The 16,288-nt window shown below is 45.3% G+C and overlaps 1 long non-coding RNA gene across 1 annotated transcript; it reads left to right on the top strand.

Moving 5' to 3' along the window:
- The first annotated feature begins 5,381 nt into the window (after positions 1–5,381).
- LOC123652987 lies at positions 5,382–16,126 on the top strand. Its single transcript, XR_006742589.1, has 3 exons — positions 5,382–5,393; positions 9,059–9,063; positions 15,919–16,126. It is a non-coding gene; the product is annotated as an uncharacterized LOC123652987 (long non-coding RNA).
- The last annotated feature ends 162 nt before the right edge of the window (positions 16,127–16,288 follow it).

Here is a 16,288-nt window from a genome sequence, read left to right as displayed (position 1 = left end):
AAGTCGTACTTCTTAATCCTTTCACCTTTTGCACCCAGACCCTCCTCCCGTTCCCTATCCCTTTGGCAACTTGTCAGTCTTTTCTTTGTAGAAAGGTGTTTCTCATATAGTCCTCATCTCCCACATGTTTTTCTGTTGCAGTTACAGGATATTATCATAGTACACTCAGTCTCATATACCTACACAGTGTTAATGTTATTTTCTCTAGAAAGAGACATTTTAGAATAAGGTCTTCAATACCACCTTTGACTCATTTCAAGAGTCAACAAGTTGTTGTTGTTATTTTTGAAGCATGGGTTACTTACCTTGTATTTCTTAAATGCAAGCCCTCTGGTCTTACCTACCTGTGTATGCAAAGATGCTGTATGTCCTAAATGTCTGTGGAGGGAGTTAGAGATGATTAAGAGAAAACAGAATGTAATGGTATCGAACGGCAGTTTCATTAAGAGGCCTGAAGTCAGACCAAGAGATGGGAGGGGAAGTCCTTCCAAGAGATATATTTATGGGGATTTGAACATGTTTTAAAAGCTGAGATGAATAATTCTCTCAGGAAAAAATGCATCTAATAAATAAAATTAAGAATTAAACTGTAATGCTGACCTTTACAATAACACACATGATTAAATGCGTATCGTCAGATTTGCCTTCTTGTCCCAATGTGCAGCTCCTTCCTCTCTGCTTATTGACTGTGGTTAATGTATTCTGTGGACTTAACGCTTGATGTATTTGGGAAAGTAGAAAATAATTAACCACTACTTAGGTTATTGTCAGGAATGATAAAGTAAGAGATCCCCAGGACCCATGGACTGTGGCCTCATAACAGTACACGGTATATCTGTGGGATCTCACCAGTGGCACCTGCAATACAGCATCTTCAAGGAGGAGTCTTCTCTCCACTGTAGGAAAGGGACTCACGACGTCTTGTACATTTAACCTGATAGAAACACATTTCAACACAAGTAGGATTTGATTGACAGGTTCTGGCTAAGCACTTGAGAAATACAAGCGACTGAACTCCAAGGTGTGAATGACTGGTAGAATGCTACGGTTTTGGGGACCCAGTTTTTGGAGGAAGAGGGTCTCGTGACTCTGCTGTGGGAAGCAAGTTGACCAATGATGTTGGAGAGGTGTGCTGTAGCCCAGCGATGTACATGTAGACAATAGAATTCTCAAACAATTCTGGGATGTAGCAAGTACCAGTTCTTAATTGGATGCGGGGTGAGGTTTGATCACCTCCCCCAAACCACAATGTTGGGAATCCAGTACAGGTCTGTGTGGCTCCAAACGGACACTCAGTTCAAGGTTGTTTGGCAAACTTGGCGATACAGTTTAATGGATGGAAAAGAGCAGCATTGTTGCTTGATGAACACAGAGCGTGGGGATTAAAGGGACAGCACCTGTGTGGCTCAGGTCTGGTGCGGGCTAGTCTGTGAAGAGCCAGAGGCACCCTTCACGTATTCAGCAATGCCCCGTTGTGAAGATGCAGGAGAAAATTGGAACAGCTGCTTTCGTTTTCTACTCAGTGGTCTCAGAGCAGACACAAAGTCGAGGAGCATGTCAGATATGAACCAGCCTCTAACTGTTTTATATATTTTGCTAAGCTTCCTTAAGTTGTTTCCTACACATTTTTAATTTAATTTTTATTTTTTAAAAATATATTTTATTGATTTTTTTTACAGAGAAGGAGAGGGATAGAGAGCTAGAAACATCGATGAGAGAGAATCATTGATCAGCTGCCTTCTGCACCCCCCCCACTGGGGATGTGCCCACAACCAAGGTACATGCCCTTGATCGAAATCAAACCTGGGACCCTTCAGTCCACAGGCCAACGCTCTATCCACTGAGCAAAACTGGTTTCAGCTTCTACTCATTTTTAAACGAGGACACTAAGGCCCGCAAAGGAAGAATGAATTGCAGGACTGAGCCTTTCTGCTTTTTGTATAATTAAAATAAGGTTCACTACGAGGCCCATACAACCACCACCTTCAGCTGTTCATTAAGTCATTACATCGCTACTGGGGACAGCTAAGCATGCTGTGCCTGATTTCAAATGGGTTGGGCAATAGCATGATCTAGAAGACAGGGCAGTTTGGTGTTCAGTTTAGGCGAATCCCGCACATGTCCTGAGAACGGGTTTGGGTGTGACAAGAACATTTCACACGGCACTTTCCGATGGACTGAACACTGGAACGCTTTGCCATAAATCTGCTGTTAGTTTGCTCCGAGGTGTACTGTTTAGGAGTAATTGTGAACATGGCCTCAGCCGTAAATTGTATTCACAGGCTCACAGTTTACTCGCATTTGGAGATGCTGTCAGCACAAGAGCTCCATGAGAGAAAATAGGAAGTTTTTGATACGTTCACCGAGGTCAGGGGCAGCATTCTCTCTTATAAAATGCCATGTAGCAAATGCTTTTTATTTTCCCACGATTGGCCTCTGTCACACCATTGGACTCTGTCACTGGGGGGACAAGCAGGCAGACACAATGGATGTGACTAATGTTATTTACAAAACGTTCTTTACAAAAAGAGGTGGTGGAAGATTTGGCCTCTAGGCTATAACTTACCAATTTTTAACTTAGACCTACAGCCTGCTTACTAGAAAGATGTGATTAATGGAATTTTAGAAACAGAAGGAATTTTAGACATTTTCTGAGATTCCCCCATTCATTTTTTAACATTATTTTTATGGTTGACACCATTCTAGATGTTCCCATTTCCCCCCTTTTGTTCCACCACCACTCAGCCCCCACTCCCCAGGCCTCTTGCCACCACCACACTGTTATCTGTGTCTCTGGCTTATTGCATATGTGTTTTTTGGCTAATTGCTTTGCTGATTATTTTTAAATGAGGAAACTGAGGCCCGCAAAGGAGGAATGAATTGCCTGGGGCAGCACGGGGATGCCCTCAGTCACAGGAAGCAGGTCACAGGCATCATTCAAATGCGACCTACCTGACAGTGTGGAAGGACACCTTTTGGGAGTCAGACTGCATTTTCCTGTATGTCAACTTATGCAAATATATGCTAATTTAAATGGGATATTTGGCAGGCCTTGGGGAACCCCATTTAGCTGCTACTAAGGAAGCTATTCCCAAAGAATACAAACTAGAAGAAAATGGTTCCAAAGCCTGATTAATATTTTGCCGTCTGCACAGAGCTGCCGGCTCACTTATCCCATTCCCTGAGCCGGTCTCCTCTGTGATCCGCTCTTCGCTTCTGCAGAGATCACAGGACAAACATGCTCAGACTCATCCCTTCCTTCTCATGTGTAGCTCCCACGGCCACTCAGGCCTGTGGTCCCTGGTGTGGATACAGATGCTGGAGCCCTTTCAAGCTGAAATGTTTCATGTCTGGTGATAGATAGGTGCTAAGCGTTTTTGTTTTTCCCCCTCCCCACTTGGAATAAGTTCTGGGGATGAAAGCAGGGGGTCGATTTAGGAAATAGACTTATTTTAGAGCAGGAGACTAAAAAGCAGGAGCAATTTTCTTGCAATCTATTTTTGCAAAGAAAACACCTTGAAAATACTAAAGGCAAACTCCATGTTTTGGTCATTTGAATATGAACATAAATCAGGGCAGCATGAAGGAGGAATTCTTATTAAAGGAACAATACACATGGCTCTGATAAAGAGGCGGATGATGACGATAACTAATGATTGCAGCGGAATTAGGATGTGACAGATACAGTTCTAAGGGCTTTACAAAGTATTAAATAATTTGCATTGTTATTAACCCAAAGATAAAAAGGTGAGACGAGGGGCAGCATTTATCCCACAGCTTTTATTTGGGATTAAAAAGAATTGCAATTGTGGAAGCACAGATTCAGGCAGACACCCAAGGGTGTTCCAGTTCTAAGGCGAGGACAAGGGTTTTTGTGAGAAAGGGAAGGGAATGTTTACATGTATAGAAGAAAGAAACGTCTGTTGGTGCCAACAAGCTGAGTTACTCTGGCGCTATACATGGCTGAGAGGGCCCTATGGGTGAATACAAGGAAGTAGGAACAGGAGCAAAGGAACCCCACAAGCTGAGAGTGGAGCACAAGAGTGGGGAGCAACCAGAGAGAGGATTCCTTTGTTTAAAGGAATTTCCATGCACTTGTCAACCATCTCTGTCCCAGGGGTTTGATTGACAGGCAAGTACCTGCCCTGGTCCTCTGGTTTCCTGGGCAGGCATCTATCCTCCTTTTGTTGGGTTCCTCCCCCCTGTTTTATAGGGGAGAGGCCGGTGGTTCTCTGGGGAGTGCCATGTTGCAGCTTCCTGGTGAAGCTGCCCAAATGACATGCCTATAATGGCTGCCCCCTCTGCTCCCTTCCTGTTATTAATAACTAGCTAATCACCACAGGATCAGTTTGGTCCCCTCCAAAGACTGCTTTGCCCTGTCCAATGGTCCATGGAACAGGTGTCCACATTTTGTTCTGTGCGAGCGCCCTCAAAACTCTCCCTTACATACAGAATAAATCTGCCATTCTGAGCATGCCGCGCAATATTCCCTCACATACATTTTTAGTCCTTTTATTTTTCTCCTCCATATACCATATGCCCTAGACATTTGGACTCCTTGCTATTTTTATAAAGCGTTTTATTATCTCCTCTGGGCCAGACGCTGCCTAGGTGCTGTGAATACCAACACCAGGAGCAGCTTTTCCCTTTGGAGCCGCTCACTGTCTAGATGGGGAAGGAGCTCGCCATGATTCCCAGACCCCGTGAGCTCGACTGTAAGGAATGGGGTGGATAAGCCTTGTTGTACCCTCAAGTGGCTAACTGGTTCATCAGAGCAGCGCTATGTATTACACATCTTGATCCTCTCATTTAAATCTTAGATTCCACTTATTACTTGAATGCTCTCCAAGGTGCTATTAAATAAAAGACTACGTGTTGGGAAAATATTAGCTCTTATTAGCTTATCCACATTTGGAGAAAAGGGGGAAGCACATAAGGAGAAGTTACTCTAAATGCAGATGGAAACCGGGATTTGAGTCTTGGCATAAACTAAAACCAGAATGAAAATATCTCTTTAAAAAATAGGGTATTGAAAGGGTCCAGGAAAATGAGGACAGAGAAAAGGCCCTTTAGTTTGTTGAGAAAGACCCTCAGGAGAGCGTTTTTAATAGATTGGAAGTGACAATGGATACACTTCTCACGGTCACAGAGAAAACGTGCCTATGCATGGAATTGAACCTGGGACCTTTCAGTCCACAGGCCGACGCTCTAACTACTGAGCATCAGTTTCGGCTACAAATACAGTTTTTAATAAAAGGATGTCCTTCATTCTTTTATTAAAAGTATTTTTATTGATTTTTTAAAATTTTTTTTAGAGAAAGAAAAAAGAGAGAGAGAAACATCAATGCTAGAGTGGAACAGCAATGAGCTGCCTCCTGCATGCCCCTGGGGATGTGCCATGACTGGGAATCTAACCACAACCTTTTGGTGCATTGAATGACACCCAACCAACTGAAGCCACACCGGCCAGGGCTCTGACTCCATTCTTAAAGAGCATCAGAACTCTGATACCTTACATACCAAACCCAGAGAGCATGCAGGCTTCAAACAATGCAGGACATCTCTGCTCAACCCAAGTGCAGTCTGACTTTGGAGCCAGGTAACTCCATTCTTGCAGTTTTGATATGAGTAAATTAAAATTAAGCTCATAGTCAACAATGCTTTTAATAGCTCAGTTGCCTTTGTACTTCCAAATTTTGAGATGGGCTTGGTGTTAGTGATGAGAAATTGGATTTGTACCTGTCTAGGTCAGTGATCACTAAACTACAGCTTGCGAGCCACATGCGGCTCTTTGACCCCTTGAGTGTGGCTCTTCCACAAAACACCATGTGTGGGTGGGCATGCAAGTACAGTGCGATTAAAACTTCGTGGCCCATGCAATTTTGGCTCTCAAAAGAAATTTCAATCGTTGTACTATTGGTATTTGGCTCTGTTGACTAATGAGTTTGCCAACCACTGGTCTAGGTAACTGACCAAAAGGCCATAGCACACCATTTGCTGCTTGGAATCCCAGACTCCTGTGTGACTGCTTCGGAGGCATGATGGAAGAGGACTCCTTATAGGACATTCATGCAGCACTTTCTAGCTTGGGGGATGTGAGGGAGTTCTCACCTACTTTAAAGATGTGGGGAACTAGTATAGCTTTGTTGAGGCATAAAAGGCAAGACTAGTGGAAAGCTGATGTTTTTGATTAACTGGAAATTACCTACTTTCTCTGTGTGACCAGCACCCTGATTTTTTTAGGGGGAGGTCACCTCTTCCTCATGATGACTTCATTTTGTTCTTGAGGGTCTGACTGTGAGATTATGGATGGGAAATTTGACCATTGTATCCTCTCGCTATGATGATTGGCTCGGGGTTAGTCATGTGACTGAACCACATGCAAGATGACTTCTCTAGAGATAGTGAAGAGAGAACCATTTTCTTCCCTCGGTAGAGTTAGCAGTGAGGATGATGTACCAGTAAACTTGGATCTTAAGAACATAGTGAAATCTGAGAAGAAAGCCTTTAAAATATAAAGTGAAACCAAGGCTTGAAAGCATGAGTTGAATTCTGGATTCAGCCAGATCTGAATCGCTGAACATGGACTTTCTTTTTTAATTCCCTCAGCCAATAAATTCCCTTAAGACTTGAGTCAGGCCTAGACCTGTGCACAGAGGGAGGTCAGCCCATGTACCAAGAACGGCCATTTAGAAATACCAAGAGCTGCCATTTTTATCAGCATTTAATTTTTAAAAAGAATCTTTTCACCAAAAGACAGGACAAAGGAAAGGCAATCCTTTCAAACAGAAACAATTTATGTTCTCTTCTCTTAGTGGCAGGTGAGAAGCCTCATTGCAGGGCGTCTAGCAAGGACTGGTCCAGTAGGAGAGGACCAGGGGTGACATCCAGGAGACAAACATATTTGCATTTTGCTTTTATGAGTAAGCTCTGCAGATGAGCAGGGAGTCACTGGATTGTCTGTGGCCCCTCAGTTAAAAAAAAAAAAGATATTTTTTATTGATTTCAGAGAGGAAAGGAGAAGGAGGGAGAGATAGAAACATCAATGATGACAGAGCATCATCAATCTGCTGCCTCCTGCATGCCCCAAAGTGGGGATGGATCCCACAGCCCAGGCATGTGCCCTGATTGGGAATAGAACCGTGTCCTCTGGTTCATAGGTCGATGCTCAGCCACTGAGCCATGCTGGATGGCACCCCCTCGGTTTTTAACGGGAACAAATTCCTGCACAGCCTCCCCCATCTGCCAGTTCATAGAATCACGTGCACAATTCAAGCCGTCCTAACGCACATCTATTTCCTGCCTGTGATTAGGACTTGAGCAGTCTCGCTTCAACATCAGTGACTTTGACACACGGGGCAGTGTCTGCGCTCCTGCAGAATCCTTCAAGATGAAAACATCTGCAGCCGTCACCACAATAAACGGCACCGATGTCTCACTAACACACGGGGCGCGGTTTTATGCTGGTGTTATAACACGCACACCCATCGTGTGTGTTCGAGTCAAATGAAATAAAGGGATTGTTTTCCCCACGAATGCTCGCTCACATTGTGTGAAGGAACGAACATCTGCTTATGGGCTAAGGATGGGAGGTGTGGCGGGCTCTCTATTGTCATTCATGGCTGGGAGGTAAAGGCTTGGCCAGCGAGCCATGGCATAAACACTGTTACAGGGGGTTTGGGTGAGTGAATACATCATGCTCTTTTCTGCACTCTCAGCAGATGTTCTTGGAAAAAAAAAATTAGGCTGGTTTTTAAATAAGTTTTATAACCAGAATCAAACAATCAACTTCCGATTATCTTAGCAGGCGAGATGTCGGCTGCAGTGAGGTTCGGGGCTGGTTTTGTCTGTCTGTTTTTTTTAGCCAGGAGACTAGCTCTTTGGTTTTGTTATAAAAGCTCGGGGCAGGAGGCTGGGTTTCTGTGAACTTGGGAGAGATGCCAGTGTGTGTTTGTGACAGAAGACCTGCTTCACAGTGAAGGGTTTGCGTCCCATCCTGTCCCACGTGGCAGGAGGAAGGGGAGGAGAACAGGGAGGCAGAGAAAGCAATGGCTCAGACCCCTCCAAAAGCCAGGGACCCCCTCTCCCCCGCCAGTCCTGCCTGCCTCTCCCCTGTCACTGTCTGCTCCTTGGCAGCTTGCCTGTCGGGAGAGTGTTTCTCCTTCGCCTTTGGAGTTTCCTGTTGCAGGGAGCAGGGGTAATGGGCCATTTGGTACAATTTATAGGAACATAGTGACAGCAGCAATTTCCCCAGGAAGCTCCCGAAATGCCACCTGCAGTGAGCGTGGGTTTTGGCAAAAACAAGGTCACCTACTTGGCCCTTCAGGCAGATGGATCAGCGCCGGGGGGCCGGAGGCAGGTTTCAGGGGGGCCCAGGTTTCCCGAAGGGCTGCAGTGTCGGTGGGGTGTTATGACTTGGCCCAGATAGGTCAGCGCCTTTCCCAAATGGGGCGCTGCTCATGGAGACCTTTTCCTGACTTGAGCCGAATGTCTTCCGTAGCTGTGGCTATGCAGGGTGACATGGCTGTAGCTGCTTCTAGAAGGGCCCAGCTCAATAATGACCAAATAAGGAAATAAGGTTCCCACACTTTGCAGGCTGTTCAAATCCATCAAAGCTCTTAACCTTTGGGGGTGGTGGTGGTGGGGGGTAGAGGAATTAGCAATGAAAAAAGCAACTGCTCAGCATTCCCCAAGGACCCTTGTTTTGTGCACACCATTCAGGAGGCCTATTCTCATTACCACGTTAGCTCATCCATCTTCCCATCCTGCTAAGTGATTCCAAAACAGCTCATCCTATTTGAAATAATGACCATTTTTACTGGTGAGGAAAAGATCTATCCTGATGCCAACCATAATTCACCCTGATCATTTACCACTACCCCTTAAATAGATATGCTGAAGTGCTTGGAACCTTTTCATCAAGGGTATGCCTGAATCTGGGTTTAATATTAAAAATTGAAGCCGGAGGGGAAAGAGGTTAGCACACTTCTTGAGATTGCTGTGTCTTCGAATGTCAGAGCCAGGACTCAACTTCAGCTCGCTTGATTTACAGCACGAGCGGAGGTCTGCTCTGTGGTATGGTTTCCATCGGGCAGTTGACATGGAGCTGAGCTTTGGACCTGCTAGGAGGCCAAGGCTGCAGAGGGGTCTCTGAGCCCTGGGTGGTGAGTGTGTTGCTCAGTGGGTGTGGGTGGGGTGATAAATGTTTTAAAAAGTGGACGTGAATTTAAAGTTTAGCAGTAAACCATGGAATTAGCTTTCTTTTAAGGAAGTAAAGACTTTTTTTTGGGGAAAAATGCACACATATACACACACATATATATATACAGAGTATCCCAAAAATGTATACACACTTTGAATAATTATGAATTCAAATGGAAAGATGAAAAGAAAGAAACATCAATTGAGTTATCAGCTGTGAAGTGTATATACATTTTTGGGGATACTATATATGTGTGTGTATATATATATATATGTATGTATGTGTGTATATATATACACACACACACACACACACACACACACACATATATATAAAGATGGAATATGCAAATTGACTGTAACTCCTCAACTAAGATGGCAGCACCCACAGCCAATAAGGAGGGAATATGCAAATTGACACAACAAGGTGAGAGGCAAAAGGTGGTTCTGGCAGGAGTGAAGGTGGTGCCAGCAGCCACAGGAAGGAATGCCTATTCTTGCTCGAATCTTCGTGCATCGGGCCTTTAGTGTATATATATTTAAATTATGTTCTTCCTGTCTTAGGTTATTTCTGTGTCCAACTGGAGAGGTGGGTGGGTGGGTGGGGGGGGAGGAGTTTTCCTGGACATAGCAGTGGGTCTTTTCTTCTGTTTCATTGACTAAGATGGGAATTGCTTGTTGTGGACTGAATTTTGTTCCCCCTCCTAATTGTGGGTTGAAGTCCAAACCTCTAATCCCCTAAGGAGACCATTTGGATATAGAGTCTTTGCAGTTAAATGAGGGCATGAGGTTGGGGGCTAATCTCATAAAAAGGAAGAGATTGCTCTCTTCCTGTGTGCACAGAGAAAAGGCCATGGGCAAGCCCAGGAGCAAGGCCTCACCAGCAACCAACCCTGCGGGCACCTTGGTCTTGGCACTTCTCGTCTCCAGAATTGGAGAAAATAAGCTCCTGTTCTTTAACTCGCCCAGGCCTTGGTATTCCGTTATGGCAGCCAGAGCTGACCAGTACAGTCCTTAACAGTAAGAAATAGCATATCCTGAGTTTACCCATTTGGCCTTATTGGTCTCACCATCTATACATGATGTGCCTAGATAAAACTGGAAGTTACTTTTCTCCAAATAGATATTTCTAAAGATGCTACTTTTTGAAAGGGCTTATAGGCCCCTTGGTTGAAAGGTTAGAAAACACTGTTAAAAAAAACTACCTTTGACAAAGATGGGCCGATTCCGTTTAGTAACTTAACATGACGAAGGACTTGTCGCCCTTGAAAATGTCTAAATATTTATCCCCTGGATGATGACTACTTCCTGGGGTCTTTTTAACATTGTTTGCTCGGTACACTTCGTAAGCCATGGGCGGCGTGTGCTGTGGCGAACGCAAACAGAGCAGCCATCAGATTCCTCTCATTAAGGGGAGATCACAGGAAGATCCTGCAGAATTTCTCCCTGAAACTCTGATGCACAAATGCAGTCCTTAATTAAAAGCAAACAGCCTTGCTTTCTGGGACTAAGCCACCTAATTGTGAGAGGAGAGAGAGAGAGAGAGAGAGAGAGAGAGAGAGAGAGAGAGAGAGAGAGAGAGAGAGAGAGAGAGAGAATATGGAATATGAATGTTGGCAAAGGGAAGAAAACACCACCAGCATTTGCTCCAAGCAAGCGCCATCCATAAGGCAGGCTACTAAGAATAAGCACCAGAAGCACGTTTGGATAATCTGTGCTTCACTTTCCCCAGCTTTTGAAGGACTGAAGGTGCCAGTGGCCCAGCTCCAGGCAGAGCTGAGGTGATGAGACTTGGGAAAAGTGCAGGTTGTGAGAGAGATCATTGATCCGGGCTGCGGAGAGCCACCTGCCCCAGGTCTCAGATTTATCCTGACCCCCTCCGCCAGCTCACTGTGTCACCCCAGGCAAGTGAGTTAATCTTTCTGTGACTCCTTTTAGACCTTTGTCAACAGGATACAATCACGCCTAACTTCTCCGGAGTTTAATTCAATTAGCGCTTTGAGCTTCTCAGATGGAAGTTACTGTAGAAATGCAAAGTGCAGCGATGGAAGTCATTTTTCCTTCTCCTGTGTGCAATGTGATGACTGAACCACATTTATTTTAATTGGAAAATTGACTAATTGCCTTCCTGGTGGCACGCGGTTCCTGGGACAGTCGGCCAAACCTCTTTATAATAAATTGGCTCGTCGTCGTCTAACGCTTTATTTAGTGACAAGAGAAATCTGATCTGTGGCAAAATTTTAATTATTTCAGGAATTCTTCCATATGTGGACATTCTAATACCTGGAGATAAAAGCAATGGGATCTGATTAAAAAACGTGGTGTCTCTGTAGGGTTGATTCAGTTCTCATGCTCTTCTTCTGGAGCATTTATTCATTTTTGCTTTTTTTGGAAGGAGATGGGGGCGGGAAAGAGGAAGTTGGGAAAAGCAGTGCTGTTTAGTCAGGAGGATACCAACTCCCCGAAGAGAGAAAGTTTCCACTAGAGCAGCATTTTTCGTGCATGCGCTGTAGGACCACGTGAGCCGGTTGCTCAGGATGAAGTCACGGGGAGAGGAGGTCAAGGGCATACCCCACACGCAATGGGGACATGGGCACAGGGCCCAGGACATGAGATTAAATGAGAATCGATGCTGATGTCACACAGCACCCTGCGAGCTGCTGCCTTCTTCACTCAGAGGTGTTCTGCCCCCTTTGACCCCCTTATCTGAGGTATGGCCCTCGCAGTCCCTCCCTTTTCTGGCCGAAGTGGGATGTAGGCACCATATCAGGATGTTTCAAGCAGCCTCTGAAGGCAGGTCCCCTACTACAGCAGCAGATGGTGCTGGCTTTTGGGGAAATGCTAACTGGATGCCGTGAGTCTCCGTCTCTCTCTCAGGGAAAAACGGGGATTTCCAATTGCCTGCTAGTGAGGAGAACAGAAGGGCTATACAGCCGCCAATAACACGTGAGCCCGAAAGCTCTGACAAGGAAGAGTAATGAAGCTATTTCAGTTTCTATTGGAAAGCAGATCCTCCCGGTACTTCATTGTGTGGGGATGGCTCCACAGATGTGCTTAAAGCACATGTGTCAAACACAAGGCCCGCGGGCCAAATCCGTCCCACCAGGCCTTGCAATGTGGCCCGCACCGCGCTGTCATCACTGCACTCCGCTGCGTTTCCATCACAATGACAGTTTATGACTGTTCAGTAAACCATCCGGCCTGCGATTTAGGCTGGATTTTAGATTTTGGCCCCTTCTCTGATTGAGTTTGACACCCCTAGCTTAAAGGAAGGGAGACAAATTTTAACCCCAAAGCCCCCAAATATGTGTTTTTGTTATCTTAGTAAAAGAAAGGCTGAGTACAGAAGGGTAACAAGACACTATTAATTCATCTTCCCTATCTGCTGCTAGTCTAGCATGGCTAGGAGTAGTATTGGCAGTAGTAAGAGTAGTTATAGGGAGTCATACTGAGCACGCTTCAACTGGCCCCTCTCGACAGGCAAGAGAGTCAAGTTTTTAGCTTGGGTTACTACAGATTTAAGACTTGAAGTTTCTCTTAAATTAATCACTAGTGTTTATGTCCATTGGTTGTACTTATATGCATGTATAAAAGTCCTTCGGTTGATCTATTATCTCCCCCAGATCTTCCTCCCCTCCCCGCTGTAATTTGACAGTCTACTTGTTGATATACTGTCTCTATATCTATCTTTTGGTTCATCAGTTTATAATACTCTTTATTATCCACAAATGAGTGAGGTCATGTGGTGTTTCTCTTTCATTGATTGGCTTATTTCACTCAGCATGATGTTCTCCAATTCCATCCAGGTTGCTGCAAATGATGAGAATTAATCACTAGTGTTTAAACAAACAACTAGTTAGTCCTATTATGAAGACAAACGCAAAAATAACTAAAGCAATTTAAAGGCCAGTGACGAATGAATGACTTAATAACATCAGAGGCTGAGCTATTCCCTCGGGAGTTCTGACTGAGATGGTTGCTGTGTTTTTAACAATTCGTTGCCTCGTTCATTCGTTCGGTCGGCAGTTATTTATGGGGAAACGCTCTCCGCCAGGGAGGCGCTCGCATGGGCAGCCCAGGCACAAACAAGAGAAGGGCAGCCTGGTCCCCACAGGGATGGGGCTTACCGGCTGTTCGGCATGAGTAAGCAGGTTCAAGGACATGACCTTGGATCTTGCAGCTGAGTTCTATCAAGAAGCATTTAAGGAAAGGGGTCAGTGCCTACTCTCCGCTCTTACCAACCTGCCAACACAGCTCGTCAAGTGCTGGGACGGCAGAGTTCCCCGCAGTCCTCGAGTCAGTCCGAGCTACTTTCTGTCTGCAGCAGCCAGCCCCGTTGATTAACAGGCCCGCCTGGTATTTCGTAGACACACTGTAAATATTTTTCGTAGACACACTGTAAATATTTGCCAAATGAAGGATGAACTCCTCCCAGCATGCCACATTCTGACCTCAACTGGCCTCCCTTGATTTAAAAAAAAATATATTTTATTGATTTTTCACAGAAAGGAAGAGAGAGGGATAGAGAGCTAGAAACATCGATGAGAGAGAAACATCGATCAGCTGCCTCCTGCACACCCCCCCACTGGGGTTGCAACCGCAACTGAGGTACATACCCTTGGCCGGAATTGAACCCAGGACCTTTCAGTTCGCAGGCTGATGCTCTACTCACTGAACCAAACCAGTTTCGGCTGGCCTCCCTTGTTTCGGTGGAACTAAAATGTTAGGTTTTCGGGGGACCTAGATGCTTTGAAATCAGCTGGAGAAAACCCTGGGGAGATTATGGTGCCTGAGGAGGAATGTCAGCCTAGTCCAGGCCTGTTTCTACGGTAACACATACTCCGCTTTCCTTTGGGGATTCACTAGACATTGTGTGGTTCCCCCAGAGAAGCACTCAGTGGGAGCTGATGCAGTGAAACGCTGGTCCGAATGTGGGGTTCATGTGAAAGGGGTTTAGCATTATTCGTTAGCTGCTGACACAGGAGTGTAGAGAGGAAGAAACCATGGGTTTTGAACAGGGTTATGCAAACGGAATATCCCTAGTGAGGCAGTAGGGTTTGGTTGAGCGATAGGACAAGATGAACTGTTCGTCTTAGCTCCAGCCAATTAGTAAGCTCACTTTCCTCTCTCCTTTCTGTGTAGTGTCTTCCCCTTCATTCAAAGCGATACGAGCATCTGAGTTCCCACGCATGCACGTCCTTTACGGACCTTCCCAAGTCACAACTCTGGAGAAGTCAGAGCCCAACCCTGGGAACCACCTAGATAAGTAGTTTTTATACTTACAACAACAGAAACGCGTTCTGACTATGAAAGCGTATAACCAAAACATTCTAGAAAGGAGATAAAAGGGAGGAGGTTGCTCTCGTGGGAGGTGGTGAGGGACAGTTGGAGGCCCTTGCCCCATCTCCGTTAAGTTCCGCTGTCCCTCTGGCGACTCTGAGGGGACTCTGGAATGCACTCAAGCGCTAGAGGGGAACTGTTGGGTAACTACCCATCCGGCCAACACTCTCATCTACAGAAACCAAGAAATGTGCCCTAAGACTGGTAGTTAGACCTGCCTTGTGGGAGAGTTGCTTGCGCTCCTATGTATGAAGATAGGGTCCTCATTAGTGCTAGTTAGAGGGTACAAGATGCTAGTTAGAAGGTGTTACTTAGGGGAAGAGGTTGACATTGCTCATGGGCGCATCCTTTGCAAACCCAGGATCAGGGAGGAGGGTGACAGGTGAGAGGCCCACTTTAGCACATGCCTCTGGGATAAAACCCAGGTCTGATCTACCAAAGACAGAGTATATATCTAGGGAAGTCTTTACTTACATGGGTAAAAAGGCAAAATAAGGAACCAAGAGTTGGGTGGGCAAAAATGTAGATTTTTTTTTTCTTTAAAAAATGGGTGTCAAGGAGAGAAATAACGCAAGTAAGGACGGTAGCCCCTTTGAGCTACTTTGTTCTGCAATGAAATTGACCACATCACCAAGGAACAATGGACCCAAGAGAGTAACGGAAGCCCATTTCTATCTGCTCGACAGCCCCGGTCCATGCATTAGGAATGTTACCTTAGGACCTCATGGACATCTATCCCCAATTAAACACTGTGGGAAAAGTTAATATCTCATGACCTCCGAGTGGAACAAAGTTTGTTTAGACGTGGGAAGGTGGTGACTCTACGACTCAACTCCTATGTTTCTGTGGTTATTGTCCTTTGCGGTGGGATGATTCTGTGTCAGACCCTGTGCCAGGATATCTAAGGACAGTGACTCAGAGCACAGGCAGACAGCTCTGGTGGGGGCTGGATTGGGGAGGTGGTGGAGGAACTGAGCAGAAAAGAGCGAGAACTCATGGATGTGGACAATGGTGTGGTGATTGCGGGGTGGGAAGAGGAGTGGGAAATGGAAAAAGGCAGAACTGGTGATGGAAAAACAAAAGAATAAAAAAAGGCCTTCTGAGCTTGGATTTCTTTACTGATGGGATTATGTGAGCGATTTATAAATGCTCATTTCCCTCATAAAATTTATTTTATTTGAGATTTAAAAATAAAACAGTAATTAGAGTAAGTTCTTATTTATTTCAGGCACAAAACTGATAATTTATGAAGAAAAATGCTTCTGAACTGTGAATGTTTAATGCAGATCACTTTTTCACGCTCACAGTCCCTGTCCCGGTCCCAGCGACAGTCCAGGCCCCTGTGCATCCCCTGGCAGTGCGTGCATTGGGGGCCAGAAGGTGACAAGTCCCACAGCAGGTGAAGGGCTTTACAAGCCACGTGTCTCACGGCAGTCCAGGGTGGGCATGTACGTGACACCATATCCATCTTTCAAAAAAAATGAAAGCTAGTAATGACAACCCAGCTGTTCGGAAGAGGCCCTCGACTTCAAAGTTCATTCGTCTCTGCAGTTGGCTTTCTTCTCTTCATACAAACTCTTGATGTTCAAAGTATTGGCTGATTATTCTTGTAGCGAGTGTAAAACGACAAGCAGATCCCCTAAACTTTCTAACACCCCAAAGCAGAGGAGAAATTAGATAAATGTTTTCAAAGAGAAGGACAATATCACCAAAGGACCACAGGAGGCAGGCAGACAGAAAGGGAGGG

Source organism: Pipistrellus kuhlii, unplaced genomic scaffold (genome assembly GCF_014108245.1).
Source record: "Pipistrellus kuhlii isolate mPipKuh1 unplaced genomic scaffold, mPipKuh1.p scaffold_m20_p_24, whole genome shotgun sequence".
NCBI lineage: Eukaryota > Metazoa > Chordata > Mammalia > Chiroptera > Vespertilionidae > Pipistrellus > Pipistrellus kuhlii.
The sequence above is the reverse complement of the archived record's forward strand: the minus strand, read 5'-3'. Positions and strand labels throughout refer to the sequence as shown.